This window comes from Miscanthus floridulus, chromosome 16 (assembly GCF_019320115.1).
Source record: "Miscanthus floridulus cultivar M001 chromosome 16, ASM1932011v1, whole genome shotgun sequence".
Classification (NCBI taxonomy): domain Eukaryota; kingdom Viridiplantae; phylum Streptophyta; class Magnoliopsida; order Poales; family Poaceae; genus Miscanthus; species Miscanthus floridulus.
In genome coordinates, this window is record NC_089595.1 from 23,806,205 (window position 1) to 23,822,882 (window position 16,678).

General features: G+C 42.2%; 1 non-coding gene and 1 pseudogene across 1 annotated transcript; both read right to left on the minus strand.

The window, feature by feature from the left end:
• Positions 1 to 2,741: 2,741 nt before the first annotated feature.
• Positions 2,742 to 4,935, minus strand: LOC136510425 (uncharacterized; annotated as a pseudogene).
• A 7,002-nt stretch (positions 4,936 to 11,937) lies between these two features.
• Positions 11,938 to 12,046, minus strand: LOC136514604 (small nucleolar RNA R71). The gene has a single exon (XR_010773758.1). It is a non-coding gene; the product is annotated as a small nucleolar RNA R71 (small nucleolar RNA).
• Between the last annotated feature and the right edge of the window lie 4,632 nt (positions 12,047 to 16,678).

The window sequence follows — 16,678 nt, forward strand, 5'->3', positions numbered from 1 at the left end:
TACACTTATTTGTTAGCATAAAAAACAAAAGATGTTGGAAAATATTTCATACAATAGCTAGAATAGGGAACTATGGAATGGCGACATTAGGAGCGAATGGCTTATCGCCAGGGTGGAAACCTGATTCTTGTGGTGGGGGAGGTCCGTTGTTCATACCACCTGATCGATAAAATGCCAAAAAATATGAACATAAAATATATGCACAAAAAATTCTTCCAAGTAAAATGTGGCAACATAATTAAATACAGATCGAATGTAAGGAATAAGAATATATATAAATATAGAATGCAAAGAAACATGAATATAAATATAGATAGAATATTGGAGAAGACAACATATCAATACCATTGAAAAATGCAGGAGCCTTGACCAAATCACGTAGAGAGAGTGGATTTCTTGAGAAGTGAGAGTGAAACGTGAGAAATGAGACTGTGAGAGTTCGTGGGTGGGTGGGATTGATGTATGTGGCCGGCGATTTGTTTTATATAGGGGGCATGGATATCATTGCCGGTTTTTAAGTAGAACCGACAGTGAAAGTTAATATCAGTGCCGGTTTGTAAGTAGAACCGACAGTGAAGGTGCTTATATGTAAAGGATATATTTATTTAGATAGTACAGTGAGAAAGTTTTAACAACAATGATATATTTATTTAGATAGTAATGAAATACATAAAAAATAACAAAAATATTAGAAATAAATTACATATACGATAACAAAGACCTTACACTAAAATTCCATATACGATAACAAAGACCTATTTGCGTACATGTCAATGTTACAATCAATTAGTATCAACACATTATAATGTAACCACTTTAGTAGCATTCTTCTAGCACCAACTAGGGGCAAACAGCAGCACCGAGGTGGTCTACGAGCTATACCGGTTGGAGATGACAAGGTGGCATCGATGAATCCACCTTGTCTGTATATGGCTTTTTTCTAGATGAGCACCGCAGCGGATGGCTCTGTGAACCTCACGGCATCTCCAATCTTCAGCGTTGGTCTATCTTTAGTGCATTCTTCTAGTACCTCTTGTGTGCACCATTTTGGTGGACTACGACGCATAACGATATCTGTGGTTTGTTGTGAGAGGAAAATATTGTATCATGGTTGATAAGGCCTGGCTGAAACCAACATGCATGGAGAGGACAGCTCCTGGCCAAGGGCCATTTTATAGGGGCTAGCAGTCGTGGTACATTTTTATTTCTGAATTAAAGTTGTCGGGGTAGGTGGGAGCACTGTTCTAACTGTTGTGGTCAGTGGGAGCACTGGTGGCATGTGAAGAGCATCTACACATCACTGTCGGTTTTAGTTTAAAAACCGACAGTGAATGGAGCCTTCTGTGTCGGTTCGAGCAACCGACTGTGAAGAACCAAAACCGGTAGTGAAGGGCCCTGCCGCTATCGCAACCAATTAGGTGTTAAGTAGGATAACTTTTTGTTTTGTTTTGAACTCCTCCTACTGGCGCAACGGTTAAGACCCCTCAACTTAGCCCCCGAGACCTGTGTTCGAGTTTCAGGTGGCCCAAATTTTTTTGTTCTATTTTTATAAATTATTAATTTACTTTGGGAAATAGCTCATCATTGCTGGTTTTGATTGTAAACCGATAGTGATGGGGTACATCATTGTCGGGTCATTCCCCAAACTGGCAGTGATGTGGTGTAGCAGTTAGGTGTTAAGTTAGGTGTTAAGTAGGATAACTTTTCGTTTTGTTTCGAACTCCTCCTACTGGCGCAATGGTTAAGACCCCTCAACTTTGCCCCTGAGACCCGTGTTCGAGTCCTAGGTGGCCCAAATTTTTTTATTCTAGTTTATAAATTATTAATTTACTTCGTGAAATAGCTCATCACTACTTGTTTTGATTATAAATCGACAGTGATGCGGGTATATCACTGCTGGGTCATTCTCCAAACTGGCAGTGAAGTGGTGTAGCAGTTAGGTGTTAAGTAGGGTAACTTTTAGTTTTCTTTCGAACTCCTCCTACTGGCGCAACGGTTAAGACCCCTCAACTTAGCCTCCGAGGTTCGTGTTCGAGTCCCAGGCAGCCCAAATTTTTTTATTCTATTTTATAATTTATTAAATGAATTTTCTCTATGCACCTTCTTTCTCTCGTGGCCTTCTTAGCATTCCTCTTCAGTCTCGGCCTAATCTAGAGACTAGAACAATACACGCATCAAGTAAATGGATCACTCAATAGTCAACACACAAGCCACAGGCATAGCCCGTGTGGGTGTGTGGCTAACCTATAGGTAATTGTGTTTGGTTCCAACACAGAAGAGGGACAAAGTATAAACATAGAAGAGGGACAAAGATATCATATGATGACACAACATAGTTGGGCAAATCAAAAAATATTTTTTCCTACTATGATACACCTGTGGATAGGTGCCTAACTTTATTTTACTAGGACATGTGCTACACAAATAAGTGTTCATGACTCGATGAGTCATCAAGAAAAGGTTATGAAACTTGCTCTCACAGAATATGGTCTAGCACCACTCTAATAAGTTCAATTATCAAGAAAATATCATCCTTGTTCATTTTGTATACAGAGTGTAAGTGTGACCCACAAATAATATGCGCGCGTGTGTGACACATGCATTCAAAATGCATTTGGCAACAATCAAATGAAGTAATAAAACTCATAATTAACACACGATGAGGTTGTTGTTGTTTGTGTCCGTAGCTTCCTGCATGCGCTTCTCCAACACCTTCTTGACCGCACGTCATGCTTCTTCAACTACCTTCTTGACAACACCGGCGCGTCAGCTACCATTGGTGGCGCCATTGCAAATGGTGGCACCATCAGTGGCTCCTGCGACGATGCCATTAGGGGCTCCTGCGGTGGCACCAGCAACAGCTTGGGTTCCAGCATGGCTGCTGCTGCACATACAGCGGTGCATTCGCCACCATTGGTGGCGCCACCATCAGTGGTTCCTGCTGTGACGACACAAGCACCACTACCGTAGCTTCTTCCAGTGTGAGCGGTGGTGGAACGACCGCCGCTGTGGCCGAGGTGAGCGAGTTCATGCGCTCGTAAACCCTGTTGGTCGCTATAGACTTATAGCGACGCCATTTACTATGACTTTTACATCGGTCGCTATAATGTTATAGCGACCGATCTGACTTTTAGCAACCGATTTGGAGTCGCTACAGATTGGCTGTGGTATAGTGTTAGGGGTGTTGGCAGGTGCTGGCCCCCTCTCGGCCCCATCTCCCCTTTCCTCCGCCATAGGGTGTTTGACTTGCATCTTCAGCTCCACGATACATCAGCATAGCATTTCTCATGATCCATCTTGTTCTTTGAGGGGTTAGCTGCGTACCTATCTAGGATGACTTTGGCCTCTGACAGTGCTGGCTAGATGGTTGGTTCGACCTCACCAGCATTGTACGTCACCATGGGGACAGAGACATCATAGTGGGCTAGAGAATTCCTCGGCATTCTGGAGCACCTTGGCGTGGCTCCTCAGGGACACCACCAGCCACGCGTTCTTGTTGGCGATCCATGGGATCTTGATGCTCTAGTGAGCCTTGCTACAATAGAGCAACTCTCAGAATGCTATAGAAGGAGAGGAAAAAGGTGTTCTCTCTTGGTTGGTGTGCGAATGGGGATGGAGAGATGCTCATTTTATAGCCCGTGTGGGTGGGTGGCTGACCTACAGGAAATTGTGTTTGGTTCCAAACCCGGAAGAGGGACAAAGTATAAACATAAAAGAAGGACAAGGATATCGATCTCATGACACTACACAGTTGGGCAAATCAAAAAATACTTTTTCCTACTAAGATACACCTGTGGATATGTGTCTAACTTCATTTTACTAGGACATGTGCTACACAAATAAATGTTCATGACACGATGAGTCGTCAAGAAAAAGTTATGAACTTGCTCTCACACAATATGGTCTAGCACCACTCTAATAAGTCCAATTATCTAGAAAATATCAACCTTGTTCATTTTGTATACGAGTGTAAGTGTATCACCCACAAATAAGATACGCGCGTGTGTGACACATGCATTCAAAATGCATATAGGCACCAATCATACTGAAGTAACAAAACTCATAATTAAGACACGATGAGGTTGTTGTTGATTGTGTTGGTAGCTTCCTACATGCGCTTCTCCAACACCTTCTTGACCGCACGTCATGCTTCTCCAACACTTTCTTGACAACACCGACACGTCAGCTACCATTGGTGGTGCCTTCGCAAACGGTGGCACCATCAGTGGGTCCTGCGATGGTGCCATCAGGGGCTCCTGCGGTGGCACCAGCAGCTGCTCGGGTTTCAGCGGTAGCGGCGGCTGCACAAACAGCGGTGTGTTCTCCACCACCGGCGACGCCATAGCAAGTGGCGCCACCATTAGTGGATCCTTTTGCGACCACACAAGCGTCGTGCCACAGCTTCTTCCAGTGTGAGCGATGGCAGAACGACCGCCACTGCGGCCAAGGTGAGCGAGTTTAGGCGCTCAGCTCATAGACAGAGCTCCTGAGCAAGTCCACCTCCGACCTGATGGCAGCGGCGAGCTCGGGGGCCAGGTCATCAAGGTTGCTGCGGTGGCCAAGGCTGATGTCGTTGAGGATGAGGTTGACCTCGAGCTGGCAGGCAGTGGCCTTGTAGCTCTCAAACCGTTTCCCCATCTTCTTCAAGGCCTGGCGTAAGAAGCCCTCATTGTCCAGCCTGTGCGTCTCCTTGGAGGCCTCAGGCAGCTCTAAATACTTCTGCATGATGTCCTTGGCCTTGTCAAGCTCTGGCGGCTAGAACGCCGGCTCGGCGTTACCAGGGCCTTACACCGCCATGGCCACAGGGATTTTGCAGAGGATGGAGAGCACCTTTGCCTTCTCTAGCAGTGCGGCGTGGCACTTCTAGAATGTCGCGTTCCGCGTGGCGTTCTCGACGATCCATTGGATCTTGAGCTTCCCGTGATTACGAGGCATGCCCCTGGCCGGCGGTCGGAATGCAATGCAACAAAAGCACAAACTCCCACTTTTCCTGTGAGGACAACACTGACAACACTGGCCCATGAGGACAAACTAGATATTTAGTAGGAAATAATAAAAAGCACAAAAAAGATGGGGAAAATATTAAAAAGACCTAATTCCGAATTACATAATATGCTATTAGAGATTAATATAGTGGGAGGACAAGAAATCAAACCACAAATAATATCATTAACTAGCTAATTGTATTATTAATAAGTAGCTAATTGAAGTAGAGTAATGTAGTAGACTAAGGGTGTTGGCAGGTGCCGGGCCCCTCTCAGCCCTATCTCCCCTTCCCTCCACCACATGGTGTTTGACCTGCATCTTCAGCTCCACGATACACCGGCGTAGCATTTCTCATGATCCATCGTGTTCTTCCAGAGTTAGCTGCGTACCTCTCCAAGATGACTTTGGCCTTTGGCTCTGCCGGCTAGATGGTCGGCTCGACCTCACCGGCATTGCGTGTCACCATGGGGACGGAGACATCATAGTGGGACAGAGATCTCCTCAGCCTTCTGGAGCACCTTGGCGTGGCCTCTTAGGGACAGCACTAGCCACGCGTTCTTGTTGGCGATCCATGGGATCTTGATGCTCCGGTGAGCCTTGCTACAATAGAGTAACTCTGAGAATGCTAGAGAAGGAGAGGAAATAAGATGTACGCTTGAGGAGGAGTCAGTTGCTACGTAAAAGCTGCACCATGCACGCGTGTGTGACACATGCATTCAAAAATCAAAATGCATATGTGGGCAACAATCAAAATGAAGTAATAAAACTCATAACTAACACACGATGAGGTTGTTATTGATTGTGTCGGTAGCTTCGCTATGCGCTTCTCCAGCACCTTCTTGACGTTAGCGAGGAGCTCTAGGGGCACATCGCCGATGTCCTTGTGGCCCAAGATGACGTCGTGGATGATGAGGTTAGCCTTCGCTTCATCGTTGGCGGCCTTCTGGGGTTTGACCTGTGTCTTCAGCTTGACGATGCACCCAATAGAAACTCATCCTGGTCCAACATGTTCCTCAAGGAGGAGTCAGTTGTAGCGTACCTCTACAGCATGACCGTGGTCTCCGGCGCCACTGGCCAGATGGTTGGCTCGGCCACACTAGGCCGTGCATCACCATGATGACGATGGAGACATTGCTGAGGGAGGATGTACTCATGTGGTATAAATTATAGCATTTCTATGTATTCCAATGAAAGTTAATTAGACAAACAAGCATCAAAGCTGGACAATAATTTTACTCAATTCTTTAACCACGACATAGGAGTACACCTTAGTTTTAAGTGTGACTAACACAAAATATGGTCTTGGCACTACTCTAATAAGTTTAATTATCTAAAATGTCAACCATGTTCACTTTATATAGTGTAAGTGTAATTCACAAATAAGATGCGCTCTTGTGTGACACACGATGCAAGATGGATATATAGGCAACAATCAAAATGATGTAATAAAATGCATAACTCACACATGATGAGGTTGTTGTTGATTGTGTTAGTAGCTTCCTCCATGCGCTTCTCCAGCACCTTCATGACGTTGGCGAGGAGCTCGAGGGGTACATCGCCAATGCCTTGTGGCCCTAGATGACATCATGTAGGACGAGGTTAGCCTTCGCTTCGTCATAGGCGGCCTTTTGGTGTTTGACCTAAGTCTTCAGCTAGACGATGCGCCCATCTAGGAATTTGTCCTGGTCCAACGTGTTCTTTGAGAGGAGGAGTCAGTTGCTGCATACCTCTATGGCATGACCATGGTCTCCGGCGCCGCTGGCCAGACGGTCGGCTTGCCCCCCAGGCAATGCGTCACCACGACGATAGTGGAGACATCGCTGAGGGCGGATGTACACATGTGGTATAAATTATAGCATCTATGTATCCAATGGAAGTTAATTAGATAAAAAGAGCATCAAAGCTGGAAAATAGTTTTACATAATTCTTTAACCACGACATAGGAGTACACCTCAGTATTAAGTGTGACTAACACAGAATATGGTCAGCAAACCACTCTAATAAGTTCAATTATCTAGAAAATGTCAACCTTGTTCACATTATATGAGTGTAAGTGTAACTCACAATAAAGATGCGCTCATATGTGACACATGATGCAAGATGCATATATAGGCAATAATGAAAATGAAGTAATAAAACTCATGACTAACACACAATGAGGTTGTTGTCAATTGTGTCGGTAGCTTCCTCCATGTGCTTCTCCATCACCTTCTTGATGTTGGCGAGGAGCTCGAGGGGCACATCGTCGATGGCCCTTGTAGCCCTAGATGATGTCGTGGAGGACGAGGTTAGCCATCACTTTGTCATTGGTGGCCTTCTGGTGTTTGACCCAGCAACTTTAGCTCGGCGATGCGCCCACCTAGGAACTCAGTCAGTCTAGGTCCAACATGTTCCTCGAGGAGGAGTTAGTTGTTGCATACCTCTATAGCATGACCGATGGTTTCTGGCGCCACTGGCCAGACGGTCGGCCTAGGCCCCACTAGGCCATGCATCACCACGACATAGGGTACGCCTCTATGTATTCCAATGAAAGTTAATTAGATAAACAGAGCATCAAAGTTGGAGAATAGTTTTACATCATTCTTTAACCACGACATAGGGTACACCTCTATATTAAGTGTGGCTAACACAGAATGTGGTCTAGAAACCATTCTAATAAGTTTAATTATCTAAAAATGTCAACCATGTTCACTTTATATAGAGTGTAAGTGTAACTCACAAATAAGATGCGCTCTTGTGTGACACACGATGCAAGATGCATATATAGGCAACAATCAAAATGATCTAATAAAACTCATAACTAACACATGATGAGGTTGTTGTTGATTGTGTCGGTAGCTTCCTCCATGCGCTTCTCTAGCAGCTTCTTGATGTTGGCGAGGAGCTTGAGGGGTACAACACTAATGTCTTGTGGCCCTGGATGACATCATGGAGGATGAGGTTAGCCTTCACTTCGTCATTGGCAGCCTTCTAGTGTTTGACCTATGTCTTCAGCTCGACGATGCGTGCACCTAAGAACTCATCCTGGTCCAACGTGTTCCTCAAGGAGGAGTCAGTTGCTGTGTACCTCTGCAGCACAATCGTGGTCTCCAGCGCCGCTGGCCAGACGGTCACTTGGCCCCTTGGGCCATGCGTCACCACGACAATAATGGAGACATCGTTGAGGGTGGATGTACTCATGGTATAAATTATAGCATCTATGTATTCCAATGGAAGTTGATTAGATAAACAGAGCATCAAACTGGGAAAATAGTTTTACGTAATTCTTTAACCACAACACAGGGGTACACCATAGCATTAAGTGTTCTAACACAGAATATGGTCAGGAAACCACTCTAATAAGTTTAATTATCTAGAAAATTTCAATTATGTTCACTTTATATAGAGTGTAAGTGTAAATCATGAATAAGATGCGCTCGTATGTGACACATGATGCAATATGCATATATAGGTGTTGACGATAGTTAACAACCATTATAAATCATCAATGAAACTTGTATAATGGCATGAATATAATCACCAACATAGGTTTAGGGGTTTAAACTAACGAATTCCACGAGTTTTAGTGAATCTATGTTTGTAGCAGGGTTTATTTAGAAAACCATCAAGGTGGACCCAAACGTCAGATTTAATCGCGCTTATCCGCAACGAAAATAACTCTAGAAGGTTCCAGAGGACTCTAGGAGGCAAACCAACGAAGCAGAGGGCGAGAGGTAGTCAGGCCCCAACTATAGGCCTACCGGCCCCTGGGCCCACCTATCAGCCCCCTTGTATCCTCTTTTGTATCTTTTATATTTCATATGTTTGCTACAATTGATTTGACATTGTTGCTAATATTATTCATGTTCCTAATTATCAAGTTCATAGTTTACTTTGATTATATGCTTAGTATAGCTAGATTGCCATTATATTCAAGCATAAGTTTGTATAGCGCTCGCTCTGGTGTACATGGGGTGAGTGGTGGACATTGTGTAAGTGTGGTGCTTATATGTTGTTTACGGATGCACCCTATATTCTAGGCCATGTGGTAGATAGTGGATGTGACACTCCTGTTGAGTCCTTTATAGTCCACTCCCAGAATATAGGACAAGTAGGATCTAGTTACGAAGGAAGACATGCTCTGTTCTTGATCTTCCTTAGTAATATCCCTTATATGTAGATATGAAGTTGATCTTAGCTGTAGCTATTAAGTGTAATTGCACTAATCAATATATGCTTTGACTTGTAATTAGACATATGAATTATTCCTCTAATTTCTACTTAGCAATGCTAATGCTTAGAAAGGAGTACTCTAAGTGATCATTTATCATTTATCTTTACTTATCATATTTATCTCTTGCCTTACCCCTGTTGTGAGTAGAAGTTTGGTTATGGGTTACTTCTCCATCATATGTATAAGTTATCAATATATTCCAACTGTCCGTCCTTCCCTGCGGTAAAAATATAAATAATAATACTTGAAATACTCCTGGGTGAAATGCTACAATGGTAAATTATCTGTGCGCTTGCAGATCCCTTCATATACATATTTGTATTCTTTCTAGACACAATAAAATACTTAAAGTACTTATTAGTGTCATTCTAGAAGTGACTCTAAAGAATGTCAACAAGCATTTCTAGCATCAAAGCTAGGGATGACAACTTAGTAAAAGTGATGCTAAGAAATGTCTACAAACATTAGGTGGCTACTTAAACAAGTAAAAAGTTAATAAATACCAACAAGCATTTCTAGCGCCATTGCTAGGGAAGGTAGCTAAGACAAAAGGAATATTGATAAACTTGTACTTATTGATGTGATCGAGGAAACCATATACCCCTGCTCAAACAGGCTTACCCTTGTTCTGTCTACTTTTGTATCATATGCATGGTAATGTATTAACGGTTTTGACCTTCTGACAAACTACATTGAAAATCCTAAAGCACTACTCAGGAGGACTAAAGCTAAACTTAAGAAAGTTTTTGCTTTAGAATCGGAAGACAACTATTGGTATTTATTAGCTTGTCACTTGTTTATGTAGCCACCTAATGTTGTTGGCATTCCTTAGCATCACTTTTACTAAGTTGTCATCCCTAGCGATGGTGCTAGAAATGCTTATTGATACTTCCTGGTACCACTTAGAATGACACTAAGAAGTACTTTAATATTTCATGTGACTAGATGGAATATATAATGAAAGGAATTTGCAAGCGTACAGATAATTATACCATTGTAACACTTCACCCGGGAGTATTCCAGGTATTGTTATTTATATTTTTACCACAAGGAAGGACGAACAGTTGGAATATATTGATAACTTATACACATGTTGGAGAAATAAAACCATAACCAAACTTCTACTCACAATAGGGGTAAGTCAAGAGATAGAAGTATAAGAATGGTAAGTAATAACTAATCATTGATCACTCAGAGTACTCCTTTCTATGGCATTAGCATGGCTAAGTAGAATATTAGAGGAATAATTCCTAAGTCATTCTTAATTACAAGTCAAAGCATACGTTGATTAGTGCAATAACACCTGGTAGTCATGGCTAAGATCAACTTCATATCTACACATAAGGGATATTAGTAAGGAAGATTAAGAATAGAGCTTGTCTTCCTTTGTAACTAGATCCTACTTGTCCTATATTCGGGGAGTGGACTACAAAGGTGTCAACGGGAGTGTCACATCCGTGATCTACCACATGGCCCAAAATATAGGGTGCATCCGCAGGTAAACAACGTATAAGCACCATACTTACACAATGTCCACCACTCACCCCGTGTACACTAAAGCGAGCACTATACGAACTTATGCTTGAACATAAAGATAATCTAGCTAACTAAGTATATAATCAAAGTTGACAATGAACATTATAACTAGGAACATAAATGATATGAAGAACATTATCATAATAATTGTAGCAAACATATAAAAGTAATGAGAGATACAAATGAGAGAAGGGGTACAAAAGCTATACCAAGCCACACTCTTGACAAGGTCTAGAATCCAAGCGAAGCTTACCACCCTCTAGACCTAGCCTAGCTAGCTATACCCTAAAATATGGTGGAGCTCTAAGGATGATTAGGGTTTCTATCTTCTCAACTGACTTTGTTAGGGTTTGATGCCTCGGGGGGAGGGGTGGCAGGGGCTGGTATATATATGCCGGAGCATTAATCCTAAGCCCTCGGATCAAACCGACTTGAATGGATGGCGTAGATGCAACCTAGGAGGCGGTGGAGAACCGACATAACGAGGCGGACATTGACGATGGGCTAGGGGGACCGGCTGGTCTACAGGTGGTGGCCTCACACCCTCTGTCTCGGTGTGGTGCCCTCTGGTGTCCTCTAAAACCTTGTATAGTTGTTTATGCCACGATTAAGCGTGATTAATTCTGACATATAGGTCCACCTTGCCGGTTTTCTAGATAAACCCTGAAGAAAACATAGATTCACCAAAACTCATGGAATTTGTTAGTTTAAACCCCTAAACCTATGTTGGTGATTAATTTCATGCCCTTATTCATGTTATATTGACGGTTTATAATGTTTATTGTCTACCATCAACAACAACATGACAAGGCATAGCTTAACACCAATTTTTGAAACCATGACCGACAAGACTCTCCATGAATTCTATGCTCCAACTACGGCCAACATTCATACTGGACAAGCAATCAACAATGGAAACAATGTTTTTGAGCTTAAGCCAGCTCTTACCAACATGGTGCAAGCTAGTTAGTTTTGTGGAAAGGCACATGAAGATGCGAGTGCCCATCTCCAACACTTCCTAGAGATTTGCATCACTTTCACCATCAAAGGAGTTACCAGAGATGCCATTTTACTTCGCCTTTTCCCATTCTCACTTCTAGGGAAGGCGAAGCAATGGTTCTATGCCAACAAAGATAGAAATACTTCCTGGGAAAACTGCTCCACTACCTTCCTAACAAAGTTCTTTCCCACAAGCAAGACCAATGCTCTGCGTGGGAGAATCTCAAGTTTTCAGCAGCATCATGATGAATCTATCCCTAAGGCATGGTAACGCTTCTAAGACTACATATCAGAATGTACTCACCATGGGATGGAGGATTGGCTACTCATGCAGACCTTCTACCATGGGTTGACTAATAGCACCCATGAGAGCATGGATGCCGCTGCTAGAGGAGCATTTTTGTCACTCACAATCACACAAGCAATAGTTCTCGTGGAGAAGATGGTCTCCAACCAAGGTTCGAATGTAGAACATCTTCAGACTCGCAAGAGAGGTGGAAGTATGCATCAACTCAAGGAGGTAGACATGTTGTTTGCCAAGATGGACCTACTGATGAAGAGGCTTGAAGACCGAGCCAATGAGAAGTACAAAGTCATGCACATTCATGATTCCCACATGACATGTGAAGAATATGGAAACACTGGGCATTCAGGGAATAATTGTCCTGAGACCCATGAGGATATGAACTTCATCAACAATAACAACTATCGTCCTCAATAGAATCAAGGTAATAATTTCAATAATCAACAACCCTTGAGAGAGTTAATTTCTGGCCAAGCTAAAATAATGGAGCGCTTATCTAGAAAACTAGATTCCAATGATAAAATCTAAGAAAACATAAATAATAGAATGGATAGTGTTGACGATAGTTAACACTCATCATAAACCGTCAATATAACTTGCATAAATGACTAAAATGGATCACCAACATAGACATAGAGGTTTTAACTAACAAATTCCATGAGTTTTGGTGAATATGTGTTTCCAGCAGGATTTAATCAGAAAACCTCCAAGGAGGACCTATTCGTCAAAAGAAATTATGGAATTCCACCGCGTAAACAACGTGGGAAGACTCTAGAAGACTCCAAGAGGCTCTCCACCAAAGCGAAGCCGATGCACCTGACATGTGAGGCTGACCGGCCCCACCTGTAGGTTGGTTGGCCTATGGGCCCCACATGTCAGCCCCTCCTCGCTATGTTGGTTGTCCAGCGCCTTAAGGATTGCATCTCTGCTGTTTATTCAAGTCGGTTTGATCCGAGGGCTTAGGATTGATGCCCCAGCCTATATATACCTACCTGCACCCCCCTCCAGGGCATCCATGCATTTGATCCTGAGAGCCTGAGGGCTAGAAACCCTAATCCATATCTCCACTAGGATCAGAGCTAGCAATCAAGAGAAGATTAGTCCTCAATAGGATCCAGTCTTGTATTAGAGATAGAGAGATAGAGTGAGAGGGAAGAGTTTTGTAGGAGTATCGGTTTGTCGGTGCTCTCTCTATGGCTTGTACCCTGGCAGAATCAAGTTCTTCTTGAGCTTGCTTCTGAGATTTCTCTGGTAATCGACTTCTAATTTAAGTAAGCATCTTGTTCATACTGTTCTTTAGGTTTGCGACTCTCTTTTGAGTACTTTAATGCTTGTAGCTCCTGGGTTAAAGTAGTATTCATAGTGTAAGTGTGGTGCTTAGACTCAGTTACTCATGGATGTACCCTATTTTCTGGATCGGTGGTAGCTCGCGAGGGTGACTCTTATAGCCTCATTGAATCCTTTGTAGTCCACCTCCTATTAGTAGGCCTAGAAGGACTTTGTTACTATGGGAAACATACTCTCCATGTGTTTTCTCTTGTAATATCCCCAGAATTGAACAATAGAAGACAAAGCTTACCGAAGTTAGAATTAGAAGACCATAGTAGTCTCCTCTACACTCCTATTATCTAGCCTTGATTGTGAAGTTGGGTTAAGTTAGATTTGGTTATTCTCATACACATTTCCTTGAGTTTGATATAAACTGGGTACACCCAGTGAAATGCTACATCGGCATAATATCCATGCGCTTACGGATTATTCTATGTGCGTTAATTTATACCAACAGATAGTTCTCCTCAGCCATTAAAACCCAGCATAGCTTTAATAAAATGATAGAATCACAAATAGCTCAGCTGACAACTGCTGTTCCTCCGACTGACAAAGGTAAGATTCTGGGGTAATCGGAAGATCTAGAAACTACAAATCTTATCGACATTCACAATGCAGCATACTAATACACGGAGCCATCGATAGGAACATGGATAGATTATTCTTTGCCTAACAAGAAAGGTGATCCAGGGGGCCTGTCATCCCCATGGCTATTGGACCTCACATTTTCCAAGATGCTATCTATGACTTCGCTGCAAGTGTGAACATCATGCCAAAGGTAATATATGATAAAATCAATGGAGATAGTTTGTTGTACACAAACATGCATTTGCAGCTTGCAGATCAGTCACTCTGCTACCCCAAGGGAATTCTTGAAGATGCCATTGTTCGAGTGGGACAATCCTATGTTCCCGTAGACTTCGTGATTTTGGAAACAGGTGAAGATGTAAGGACACCCATTATTTAGGGACGACCTTTCCTGAGCACCGCAAAAGCCATCATCTACGCAGACAGTGCCAAGATCTGTTTCACCATCAAGGATAGAAAGGAGAAATTCACCTTCAAGAATCGTATACACCACTCTCCTAGTCATCCACAAATGGCATACCTGCCATAAGAAACAACAGTAACCAAGAAGAGAAACAACTAAAGAAGGAAGAACAAGGCCAGACAGACACAAGAAGAATTAGTCAAGATGATCAACACACTCCAATCAGAGTACGACAACCTCCTTGCTTCACCATTCCTTACCAAGAAGGAAGATCCAGGCGTACCAACAATTGAGTGCAACATTGGACAAAGAATCTTCCATAACACCTTCTATGACATTATGTCGGGTGTCAACATAATGTCCAACGTAACATATGACTACTTATTTGGTGATGAACCTTTGTTCCCTACATACATGCAATTGCAGATGGTGGACCAATCAATTTGATTTCCAGAGGGAATAGCAAAAAATATCATGGTAAAAATACAATATTACTATGTCCCTATTGACTTCATGACTCTTGACATGGGAGAAGAAGGAAAAGATGTACCTATCATCCTTGGAAGACCGTTCCTTAACACTACCAACACGATCATCTACGTCGGATCTGGACAAGTCCACTTCCAATTCCCTGGACAAAAGGTACATTGCTATTTCAATAGTTATACAACTTATGAACAACCCAAGAAGACCTGCTCCAAGAGGAGACGCCAATTAGCCCAATGCTAGAAGAATCAACTCCCAAAGAATGAAGAGGAAGTAGAACCTATGAAGGATGAACCTACTATGCTGAAATCAAGTCCTCAGACCAAGCAAGTTTGGAAAGAGAAGGTGGCATCATCACCAGAGTCACCAACACAATGGGTCCAACCATCAAGGCCTCCATCTCCAGGACCAATAGATGCACCCAAAGAATGAACAAGACTAGAGAAGAGTCCTATCCAGAGGACTTAAAAATCCAAACCCTCACCAGGAGGTAACATCGGTAGTTATCTATACTTACTTTTTAGCATTGCATGAATTATTTTTACTTTAGCATATTTACTTTTCTGCATTTGCTGTGCACTTAGAAAATAAAATAAAAATTTCATTATTGCATTACGAAATCCTAAGCCCCATGTGAATAATTCTATGGTGTGTAAAACCCCCCAAGAATATTTACTGTGGCGGCGTAAAAATAAAAATACCATGCATGCATTATGTTAGAAAATCCTAAAAAATGTGAGATAGACATCCTGTTAGAATTCTGCCACTTCAAAAATGTTTTGAAACTTCCATGAATGACTAACTCCTAGATGGTTGATCACTAACTCTTTTATCCTAATCCATTCCATGAGTTTTGTTGTTCTTGTTGAAGTTTTTGCAGGATAACACATAAGATTAAGAGCAGGTTCACCCGGTCATCTTCACCTCGTTCCACCAGGAGTGCATTCTCCAGAGGAATCCAACCTCCTGATGGATGAGAAGAAAATCTGCTTGTAAAACCACTCTGAGAAAAACCATGCCAACAACTAGCTTGGGGGAAGGGCATCCCCCGTGTATCTAGATAAGTATTTCTTTCCCTTTTGTTTTACTATTTATAGGTTTGCTATATATTAGAAAAAGAAAGATGCATAAGCTAAAAACAAAATAAAAATTTATCTTTGTGTTAGCTATATTAGTAATGTGTGATCTAAAAATGAAAAAAAAGTGTGTGTCTAGTTTTCTATTTTAAGGGCTGAATAAATAAAAAGGACTGTAAAGATAATATCTTGAAATGAAAATGATGAATAGCTGCTCTGTTGTAATTCCTTTCAAGTACCTAGTTTTCAGCCTTGAATTCTTCCAAGTTTTGGATAAGACTATTTTGATATAAGAATTTACTCTGAACTTGAAACACGTGGGTAGCATATGCTTGATCTAAGTCTAGATAATTGATGGATATGATATAAAAAGGTCTGAGCTGCTGTTTTTCTTGTCCCGGGTGATACTAAAGTTTAGTAGATTTATCTTTTAGACTAGGAAAACTTTCACTCTTATATGCTGCTTGTTTTGCATTGAGTTTAGTCAAGCTTTGTTGACCCTTATGAGAGGTTTGTCATGCTCTTAATATCAAGATCACGTACACACCACCCACATATGCACTACTCCTACACTGGGGGTAGGCGCAAAAATATGCCATTCCATCTAGATCCACCCAAAAATGTTTGACTCCTACATTGGGAGTGAACACCAAAAATATTCATGATAGGTTTTTCATCCACCAAATAAATGCTCCAAGTTTTTGTTGCTATCTCTCAAAAGTTTTGTTGCAAAAAGAAGCTTGGGCTATGCAAAAGAT